We start from the raw sequence: 11,288 nt of genomic DNA, 5'->3' as shown, positions 1-11,288 counted from the left end.
AGATCTAAATTCCTTGTGGGAGGAATCTTTTAGAAATTATAAGGATCTTGAAGGAGAAGACAAGAAAACCAAGAACACACAAAGAGGAATTTCGAATTCCTCTATTAGAGAGAGAGGGTAAAAAATTCCAAGTGTGGAGGCTAGGGTTTTGTGTTGTTGTTTTGTCTCCTCTCCTTACATCCTTATTTATAGAGTTTATGATGGGTTAGGTTAGGGATCTATGGGGCTTGGATTGGGCCTCCCCAATTGGACCTTCTTTACTAATTAAATTATAACCCATAATTCAATATAAGGTCAATGGAATATTTCTTGTGCCAGTATCGAAGAAATACTGACCGCCCATCCAATCCGTGATTACAAGCAATCCGGCTTAACCTCTTTAATATATTATTTTCCGTGTCTAAGACTTTCTATATCCATTAATTAATTTGTAGTCTGCCATAGACTTTAAATTAATTAATATCTTTTTATTTCCAAGAGTTTGTCTAGTACGAGATGTATATCAAAATATACTTTTCCTTTTCTATTTATTCTTGGATTAAAATCCAAACCGGCCGGGTTTCCGAATAATAGAACTTCTCTCGAACACCTCTTGGGGATATAGTCAAACCACGCAGGCACACGATTCAATGTAATAATAAAACTGACACCATACTGGTTATTAATTACTAGCTACCCAAGATATCAGGAATATTGGGTTGCGAAAAACCCACACCTATTGATAAGTCAAAGCAGCGTATGATTAAATAATGTGTGTCCTATATTATTACAAAGATTAGGAAATATTAAATCTCCAAGACATCGTCTTACAGTAGATTAGCAACAAAGACGTGTTTATACTTTAGATCCATTCAATGCTATACCACACCAGTGTCACTAGTCATTCTCAAGGTAAAGACGACTTTCGGATGGACACTGCAACCTTTCACGATAGGTAGCCAAAGCCTATCTAGGTTGTGAAAAAGTTTTACTTCTACAAGGTACCGGTTGGGCCACCTATTGTGATGACCTGTTCCACGACCCAACCGTCAATGTAGAAGGCTTAGACTGATTTTACTTTCCGGCGTTTTAATTATATAATTTAATATATAATTAGATACGGTCAATATCCATTAAAGTAAAATACACAGTATGAAGAAAATATTTATTTATTCTCATTAAATGAAGAGTGCTTACAATATACAAGCAATTTATCAAATTCAAAATAAACTCGAAAAATGCTTTTTAGTATATCTGTTCCAACAATCTCCCATTTATACTCAAAATATGCTTTCGAGTATACTACTGTCAATTTTTTTCAATTTCTCCCACTTATAGAGAAAACATGTCTGAGTCTTTAATGCATCTAACACCTATCCCTTCCATATGACGATTGAACGTCCCACCCGATAGGGCTTTCGTGAAAGGATCAGCAAGGTTGTTTTCTGTTGCAATCTTGACTACTTGTATGTCACTTCTCTGTACAATCTCCCGAATAATATGATACTTCCTCTTAATGTGTTTGCTTGCCTTATGGGATCGTGGTTCCTTTGAGTTTGCAACAGCTCCAGAGTTATCACAATGGACTGTGACACTCTTTGGCAAACTCTTAATCACACCCAACTCCTTTAGGAAGTTCTTGAGCCACACAACCTCTTTTGCAGCTTCAGAAGCAGCTACGTACTCGGCTTCCATGGTTGAGTCCGCAATGCATTTCTGCTTTGCACTCTTCCATATAACAACTCCACCTCCCAAGGTGAACGCATAACCAGAAGTAGACTTCCTCGAATCACGATCAGATTGAAAATCTGAATCCGTGTACCCCATCGGACATAGATCAGATGTCTTGTAAACTAGAACATACTCTTTAGTCCTCTTCAGGTACTTGAGTATATTCTTCACTGCAGTCCAATGTCCTTGGCCAGGGTTTGACTCATACCTAGCCACCATGCCTACGGCAAAGCATATATCAGGTCGCGTACACAACATAGCATACATGAGACTTCCAACTGCCGAAGCATATGGAACCTTTTTCATGTCCGTCTATCTCTGCGTGTGTCTTAGGACACATCTCCTTTGATAGATGAATTCCATGTCTGAAAGGAATGAAACCCTTCTTGGAATTCTCCATGCTAAAACGTTGTAGTACAGTATGGATGTAGGATTCTTGAGACAAGCACAACATTCTTTTCTTGCGATCTCTGATCACTTTGATTCCTAGAATGTGTCCCGCAACTCCCAAGTCTTTCATCTCAAACTGGGTAGACAACCAGTTTCTTACGGACGACAACATATCATTATTGTTTCCAATTAGTAAGATGTCATCCACGTAAAGTACCAAGAACACCACATTTGCACCTTCGACTTTCTTATATACGCAGCTCTCTTCTGGGCACTGATCAAAACCAAATGATTTAACAGTTTTATGTAAATGGTTTCCTCAAGACTGCCATGCAAGAAGGCGGTCTTGACATCCATTTGCCATACTTCCCAGTCCATGTAGGCTGCGATGGATAGGAGGATCCGAATTGACTTAAGCATAGCGACGGGTGAGAAGGTCTCATCATAAAATATGCCTTCTCTCTGGGTATAACCTTTTGCCACTAATCTGGCTTTAAACAATTTAACCTTCCCATATGGACCTCGTTTACGCTTGAATACCCACTTACTCCCAATGGCAATGCAGCCTTCGGGTAGGTTTTCAAGGTTGTAAACGTCCTTATCCTCCATTGATTGTAATTCGGAATCCATTGCCTCAATCCAGTTGAGACCATCCAAATCATCTATTGTGTCACGATCGCACTTTGCTAAGGATAGCAAAGCCGGGAAACCGTGACTAGGGGTGGGAAATAAGAAGAGGGGAACAGAAAGGGGATAAAACAATGATCGAATATTCACTTAGAATTAAAGGGGGAGACAATTTCAATCTAACTCTTATACCACCAAAACTGGAATGGAAATCTTACTTTTCAATAAATAATTATCAGAGTACAGAAGAACAATCGAGGTTAACTAAAATCTTAGTACGCAGTGGAATGAACACGGTTGCATGTATGGAGACATGCACCGCCGAGAGCCTCTACTTAAAATAAAAGGAAAATCATAACTCTGCTCAGCATTCTCCACTGTCACTGCTCAACCTGCACATTTAGAAATATATGCAGGGCTGAGTATAACTCAGTGAACACATTGCCGAAATATACATATATAAAATGAAAATATTGTCATGTCATCACAGTAACACTCGAGAGTTTTCTCTTAAAAGGCCCGAGCTTACTAAATTCATTGTAAGCTAAAGTTCGACTGATCAGTCTAAGTTCTTTCTGTACTTTTGCCATATCTGAACACCAAGTGCCGTGGAGATGGTGCTTTCCCAGGTCACCTACATCTTTCTCCAACCGGGGAGGTGGCCACCTCCCAACGGCCTCCAATATATCATCTTTGTGCCGTGGAAGGTGGCCACCTTCCAACGGTCACCTGTGTACACTAATCCGAGTAGGGACACCACCCTCACTCGGACCCGAACGGCCTCCATAACTTTATTTGTGACCCGTGGAAGGTGGCCACCTTCCACGGCCACTTGTGTACACTAATCCGAGTAGGGACACCACCCTTACTTGGACCCGAATTCGATTCTTACGTTCCAACCAAACAGATAGGCATAAAACAAATCATTTATGGCAAGACAACATCATTTACATAAAGAGGTAAGAGACAAAAGAGGAACGGATAACAGAGTAGCCGATCACTTGAGCAGAATACATCAAGGGGAAATAGAAGAGGCCATACCCGATGCCTTCCCTGAGGAGCATTTGTACCTTCTAGAGAAATTTCCTAGACCACTTAATTGGGAAACAGTTTTAGCTTTAACCGGTCTAGGGGAATCAGATAAAGGGAAGCGCACACTGAACGCAGAACCGTGGTTTGCTAACCTAGCCAACTACTTGGTCACGGGAGAAGTGCCAAGTTCGGATGAAGTTTCCCGGGCCCAGAGGATGAAGATTAGAAGCGAAGCTAAATATTACTTTTGGGACGACCCTTAACTGTGGAAAATGTGCTCAGATCAAGTGATTAGACGCTGCATTCCCGAATGGGAACAAAAAGATGTGTTAATTCATTGCCACACTTTGGCATGTGGAGGTCACTTTGGACCGAGGAAGACAGCGAGGAAAGTTCTGGACAACGGTTTTTATTGGCCCACGCTAAATAGGGATGCCAACAGACGGGGGGAATTTCAAGGAGGGACGAGATGCCTCAGGTCCCGGTGATCGTGTGTGAAATTTTTGATGTATGGGGAATGGACTTTATGGGACCGTTCCCATCATCTTGTGGGAACACGTATATATTGGTTGTAGTAGACTATGTGTCTAAGTGGATAGAAGCTAAGGCCACCACAACATGCGAATCGAAGGAGGTGGCAAAATTTTTGAAGGCCAATATTTTCAACAGATATGGAGTTCCCCGGGCCATCGTCTCAGATCAGGGAACTCATTTCTGTAATCGCACCGTCGAGGCTCTGATGAAGAAATATGGTGTTCACCATAGAGTGTCGACTCCGTACCATCTCCAGTCTAATGGCCAAGCAGAGATTTCTAATCGCGAGATCAAGGCGATATTGGAGAAGACAGTTAATCCGTCAAGGAAGGACTGAAGCAAGAGGCTCGGTGACGCATTGTGGGCCTACAGAACTGCTTTTAAAACACCTATTGGAATGTCGCCCTACAGGCTTGTATTTGGCAAGATGTGTCACTTACCTGTTGGTATTGAGCACAAGGCGTACTGGGCAGTGAAAGAGTTGAACATGAAACCTACAGCTTGCGAAGAAGAGAGGAAGTTACAATTGCAAGAATTGGAGGAACTTCGGCTGGAGTCATTTGAGTCTGCCATGTGGTACAAAGAAAGGACGAAGTTATGGCATGATAAGAATCTTTGGGTCAAGGAACTTCATGTGGGACAGAAGGTGCTCCTCTTCCAATCCCGACTCAAGCTAATGCCAGGGAAATTGAAGTCTAAATGGATCGGCCCATACACCATTGTCGGCATCCGCGCAAACGGAGCAGTGGAGATCCAGGGAAGTGCTTCTAACTCTGTCCCTTTTCTTGTCAATGGTCATAGAGTGAAGGTCTACAGGGATAATTCCGAGTTGTGTGTGGTGGACAAAGTTCCGCTACACACACTCCCAACTATCGCCTAGACGGATGAGGAGGATTTCTCGATGAATTCCTGGGTCAAGTAATAGGTTAACAATTTTGAAAATACAAACTGAACCAGGGAATCTCGGGAATACTCTAAAGAAGTGTGTAAATAGTTAATTATTTTTTCAAACTAAAGAAAATCCAAAAATATTTTCGAAGCACCAGACTCCGAAGGAAACCGATACTTTATACTCTAACCTTGACCTGGGAGTCTGGAACCTTCAATTTTTTTAAGTATAGGATCATGATCAAGGGAATCATCTAGAAGAGAATCTGAAGGAAGAAGTCAAGGAAAGCTTGAAGGAAGAGGTCAAGGAGGGACGGAGATAATTATGGAAGTTGTACGGTTGCTTACATCATGCCTGCAACTGCACCATCCTTTCATCAGAAAAGCAACTGTCGCTTCTCTCTCTCCTATATCCCCAAATCGACGAAAATCTGAATTTACTCTCTCTTCTCTCTACTTTCATTCTCTCTCTAGAATACAAACCCTAACCCAAATTTGACCCAGTTTTTTTTTTTTTTTTTTTTTTTTTTTTTGTCAATTTCAGATCTGCAGTGATGGATTCAACCCAACTCACCGGAAGTTCGCAAAGAACGGTGTACGACCCAGTCCTGTTAGCGGAATTGACGCAGAAATTGGGGAGCGTCGAGAAAGCAAAAGAAGTATATGCCCTGTTCTCCGCTAGCCTAATGACGTCCGCACCAGTCGTACCGCCACTGACGATTCCGGCAGAGTCGGCTGCACAACCGGCGGATCTTCGTGAAGAAAGGCCGCAAGATTCTGGATCTCCACATGAAGAAACCGTTTCACAGGAGGCGGAGAAAGAAGATGGAGCGACGAACGGCGGGCAATGGTGGAGACAGAGAAGCAAGGCGACGAGAACCCTAATTTCGAAGGTAAGGAAGTTGGTGAGGGGGAAACCCCTGTTTTAGATGAAGTTGTGGAGGGGGAAACCCCTATTGTGGACAGCACGATTGAGGGGGAAACCCCTATTGTGAAGGATGTTGTTGAGGGGGAAACCCCTATGGAAACTGGGGATGAGACACCAACTGATTTCAGGGGTGCGACCCCTGAATTCGTGGAAGAGGGGGCGACCCCAAGTGGTGTCTGGGGGGAGAACCCCATTTATATTGAGGGGGTGACCCCGATAGTGGAACATGAAGGGAAAAACCCCGGAAAAGTTGTTGGAAGAAGTAGATCTACTTGCGACTGGAGTACCGGAGCCCGAGGGAGGGCTGAAATTGATTGTGGACCTGGTGGGTGACCAGGAGGAAGATGAACCCAAGATAGACGAAAGGGCAGAAAGGAGGCGCACCAGGAGGAGTCTCCTCGATGAAGTCGATGACCTAGTTCCTGATGCTGCGGAGGCAGAGGAACGCCGCCTGGCCAAGGAAAGGGCGAGAAAAGGGAAGGCGGCGGCGACCTCATCTACTCGGTCTAGGAAAGCTCCCTCCGTCAAGGAGGTCGAGGAGACCCTTTCCCCTATGACCGAGGATCCCTCTGTCGAGGAACAAGATGAGCCTATCCCTGAGCCCGATTATGAATCTGAAGAATCTGAAGAAGAGCCTATTCCAGGACGTCCGACGAAGATGACTAAAGAGCTGCTAGAAGAGATGAGGCAGTTCGACGACCAGAAGAGGACCGCAGTGTACAAGGAAAGATGTAGCGCTGGGAAGATGGCCAAGTCTGGGAAGCAGTACAGCTCAAGGGAGCTTAAAATGATTGCATGTGACAAGGAATCCCGCGCTTGTATCTATTCGATATGATTGGAGTGGTTACTACAGCACAGCCAGGAAAGGGTGCCAGTGGATTTAGCAAGGGAGATTTTCTCCACCTTTCGTTTAAAAAACACCACTGATCTTGACGCGGATTCAATAACGTTCAGGCTTTTTAATGAAGAATATGAGATGAGCATCCGGGAATGGTCTCTGCGGATGGGATTGTTTACCCAAGCCGAGGATGAAGAGGGGGCATGGAATGACAGGATTATCGGTGTGCCGAAGAATACACCGGGTTTCAAAGTACAAACGGCATGGGAACTGATCACTCACCCCAAGGCGGGAACGTTTAAGTCCAGCTACTCCAAAGCCTCTCACATCGAAGACCGAATTCTCCGCTTTGCTCAGACGTTTGTCAGTTACAACTTGATGGGAACCGCTAATTCAGCTCTTACAACTATCGACCTCTACTTCACATGGTGCATGGCGAAAGGCGTGAAGGTGCACCTAGGCTATTGGCTGGCTCAGGCATGCCACCAAATGACGAGAAACCCTGCGCGTCATATGTATACCTGCCACCTCCTCGGCGCCTACCTCCAACGAAATATAGAAATGAAGATTGCCAAGGCCGCTCTGTTGGTAGTCATGTGCGACCCCCCAGAGGTGTTCAGTGTTGATTATTTTTTCAACAAGGGGTTGTTGCAGACTCATGGCGCCAAGACCCTCTTCTACTCGTTAGGAGACAAGGTCAAAGCAGAGCCTGAGGAAGCCGAGGAAGCCATGCCAAGTGAAGAGGTTGAGGAGCTACGAAAGGAAGTCCAGGATGTGAAGAAGGAGATGCAGTTGATGAGGAAAGAAATGATAAAGGAACTTGGTGGGATCAGAAAGGAATTGAACGGGAATCGGGAGGAAGTGAAGACCCTGAGGGGCAACATTGCAGATTTGGCGGTGAAGTGCGCCAAACAAAATGAGCGAATGACGGAAGCGGTGGAGCTTTCAATGAAGATGTTGAAGTGGTTGCAGCAGACACTCCCCTTGACCCAGTCGAAGGTAACTCCTGGGTCCAGCAGTGAGGTCAAGCAGCCCATCCAAAACAGTCCCTCCGCAACCGCAGCAATCGCTCAAGCAGTTGATCTCCCCGCCCATTCCCAAACAAGTCCCAGCCCCATCTAAATCAAAGTCTATAGTGAGGAAGCCAGTACCAGAACAGCCAGCACAGGAAGAGGAAGAGCTGGAGCAGCCAGCAAAGAAGAAAGTAAAGATGACCCGACCCGGAATCCCACCCCAGTCTGGCTCTCGAGGGAGCCAGCCCCAGAAGTGATTCACCCCCCATGACCAAGTAACTTTTAATTTTCTTGCTTTCTGTTATCTGTTTTTTTTATATATATTATTTCTGTTACCTTTTTGTGTTCTGTACTTGTCTGTGTCTTCTCCCACTTAGCCCACTGCGTGGTCTAAGTGTGAGAAGTTTGTATTTTCTGTTTGATGTGTTTTTCTCCCACTTAGCCCAATGCTTGGTCTAAGTGTGAGAAGTTTTTGTTTTTTTTAAACTGTTGATATTGTTGCATTGATTTCTCTATTCTCCCCTTCACGACGATGGCTTGGGGACAAGCTTGAGTGAAGTGAGAGGGGGAGAGGAGACAATGCATGAATTTGTCTGCATGTTAAGAGTCTTTAGGTCTAAGTTTTGTTGTGTCGCATGAGCCAGTGAATATAATACGGCATGATTCCCTTAGTGAAAGTAATTGAAAGTAGGAGGCATTTCAACTTAGAAGCTTTTTTCCCTTAATAAGCCAAGTCAATTTGAGTGAAGTGAGAACGATGGAGGATGCCTTTGCTTACTTAGTTATGAAGCCCTAATATAATAGCGAGTTATAAGCCTTAAATAACTTCGAGCTAACACATGTTTAAGGGCCGCCACTGAATGCTTAGGGGGAAGAGTTGTGAAGGAGAAAAAATAGGAAATTGGGTTATGAAGGTATAAGCTGGACGAAGTCCAGAGTAAGGTGTTATAAGCTGGACAAAGTCCAGAAGAGAGGAGGAAATGGAGGAATAAGCTGGACAAAGTCCAAAAGAAAAAAAAAGGAGAAAATAAAAAAATATATAAGGAGGAATAAGCAGGACGAAGTCCAGAGGGAAGTTGTCTAAAGGGTAGGAACAATAATAGCCTGACCCAGGAAAAAGGAGGAACTCTCATAACCCGATGCTTCAGTGGTGTGGCAATAACTTAAGAGAGAATCGATCCTAACATCCCTGGTGAGGAATGAGTGATCGAGTGAATCCAACAATTGGGTAAGAAAAAGGGCTATCTTGACGAGCTGACAGATTGGCTAGGTAGAGGAAGGGAAAAGACCTATTTGGAGGAGTGCAACCTATTGGATCGACCTTAATCTTGTGGGGACGGTTGCCTAAAAGTTGAAGCTAGCTCATGCATATGTGTTTATGTGTTTATGTGTTTGTTTTAACTGTTTTAGTTTTAAATTGTGTCTAGGTCTAGGAGTCTGTCTAGAGTCTAAAGAGTCGGTCAGGGGATAACCTTGCTTGAAATTCGCCTTATTCTTTTCCTTTCTCTTGTCTTTATACTTGAGGACAAGTACGGTTTAAGTGTGAGCAGTTTGATAAGGCTAATTTTATGCATCGGTTATATGGTGAAAAGCGTTACATTTTGCTGGGTCTAACACGGTTTATAAGCCAGGTGTGTGACAGAATCGCTAGATCAAGGAGGTGCTGAAGGAATCAATCTAGCGAAGGAAGGAAGTAAAAATGAGCAGAATCTAAGGAAAAAGAAGGCGTGAAGGAGGGAGTCAGTAGCTGAGGGAAACAAAGTCTATCTATACCTCGCTGGGCCCCACTCCAACGCCTATAGATAGAGGAGCATGCAACACACAAATTACCACTCTTTTTCGCTCACTCTTAGCTCACACACATAACACACACTTGGGAATGGGAGATCTGGGGTAGTTTCGGTTCCGAAGGGGTTTATTTCTTCAGAAGTTTCAGTCACAACACCGTCCGCTTGAGGGCGAAGATACGATCTCTTTAAATTTCAGTTTGTTTTGCACTTTCACGGTCGAACTTCACTTTTAGGAGTCGATTCGGTTGTTCATGCTACTAATTATCTATTCACTTCTGTTTGTTTGCGTTTATCTGTGATTTTTCAAGTTGATTTACATAGATCCTGCTGTTGAGAGTTTATTTTGACAAGTTATATGTCGATCTCTATTTTTGCTGCGGTGGTACTCGATCTGGGAATTTGGTGATAGATCTGTGGTTTGTTGATTGATTGGAGGTTGTTGTTTAAATATGAAGTTATGAAATGTTTCTTTTGGTTGGAGTTTGTGTCGGACGCTTGGATCCGGAGTGTATTTAGCGTCTGAGGTTGGATTCGAAGTGAGGAGGTTGAGTTGTGCATGGATTTGAGTTTTCCGCTTGCTTTCTGTTTTTACTTCGTCTAGCATCTGTAGATCTGTTTAGTTCTTCATTGTTACTCTTTAAAATGGTTTAGATTCGGTCTGCTCTGTTCCGATTTGGTTCATGTTGTTTTTATTCTGAGTTTTTACGCAATTTGGTTGAAGAAGATGATGTCGCTGTTCGTTAGTACTAGAGTTAGTTGTTTTGCCAGCTTTTCGTCCGTACTCTGCTTTTTCAGTCATGGTCCCCACGGTCAGTTTGTTTCCCAGGTCTAGGTAATTAGAGCATTTTCTTAGATCTAGTGTTTGTTCGGGTAATTTTCGTGCATGCTTTTGTTGTTTCGCCTAAGTCTAGCTGTTAGCGTAGCAGTTTTAAATTCCCAAGTTAAGTTTATTTTCCTCAACCCAAGAAAAATGCGTGGCAGCAGCCAACCCCAAAAACAAGTCCAAATCCTTGAACATGATTATTACGCATCCATCTCTGTGGGATCGATCCCTACTTCTCTATGCTAGGTTTAGTAAAGTGGTTGAGGGTTTTTGAAAGAGTGCTCTGTGTGTCCGACGACCAACGAGTTCCTAGACCGCGTGATCTAGAGGATTTGCTGGACCAAGGGAACCTGTTATATTCTTTATGCGCGCACAGTGTGTTTACCGACCAGAGTATCGCTCTTTTCAGTATGTAGGATAGAAAAGTTCACCTCGTTCGTTTAATTTCCTTAACTTGAATTTCTCGCTCCGACCTTAACTTGCGGAGATAACCTTTTCCAAGACAATATAATATAATATAAAATACCAATCAGACTTCAAGAAATTCTTAAATTTTAATAGGAATGCATGCCTCCTAGTTAATCCCTTTCATTTTTCGCCTATCCTTTAAAACTTCTGGAACTCATATATTATTTAATACTTCCTTCACTATTCCCGGGCTTCGACTAAATTGGAACTCCATACTTTACTCGAAAACTACACTCACAAAAATATA

This window comes from Salvia hispanica, chromosome 4 (genome assembly GCF_029641045.1).
Source record: "Salvia hispanica isolate PSC_SH4W2 chromosome 4, Shi_PSC_v1, whole genome shotgun sequence".
NCBI classification, from domain to species: domain Eukaryota; kingdom Viridiplantae; phylum Streptophyta; class Magnoliopsida; order Lamiales; family Lamiaceae; genus Salvia; species Salvia hispanica.
This window is presented reverse-complemented; position numbering follows the sequence as displayed.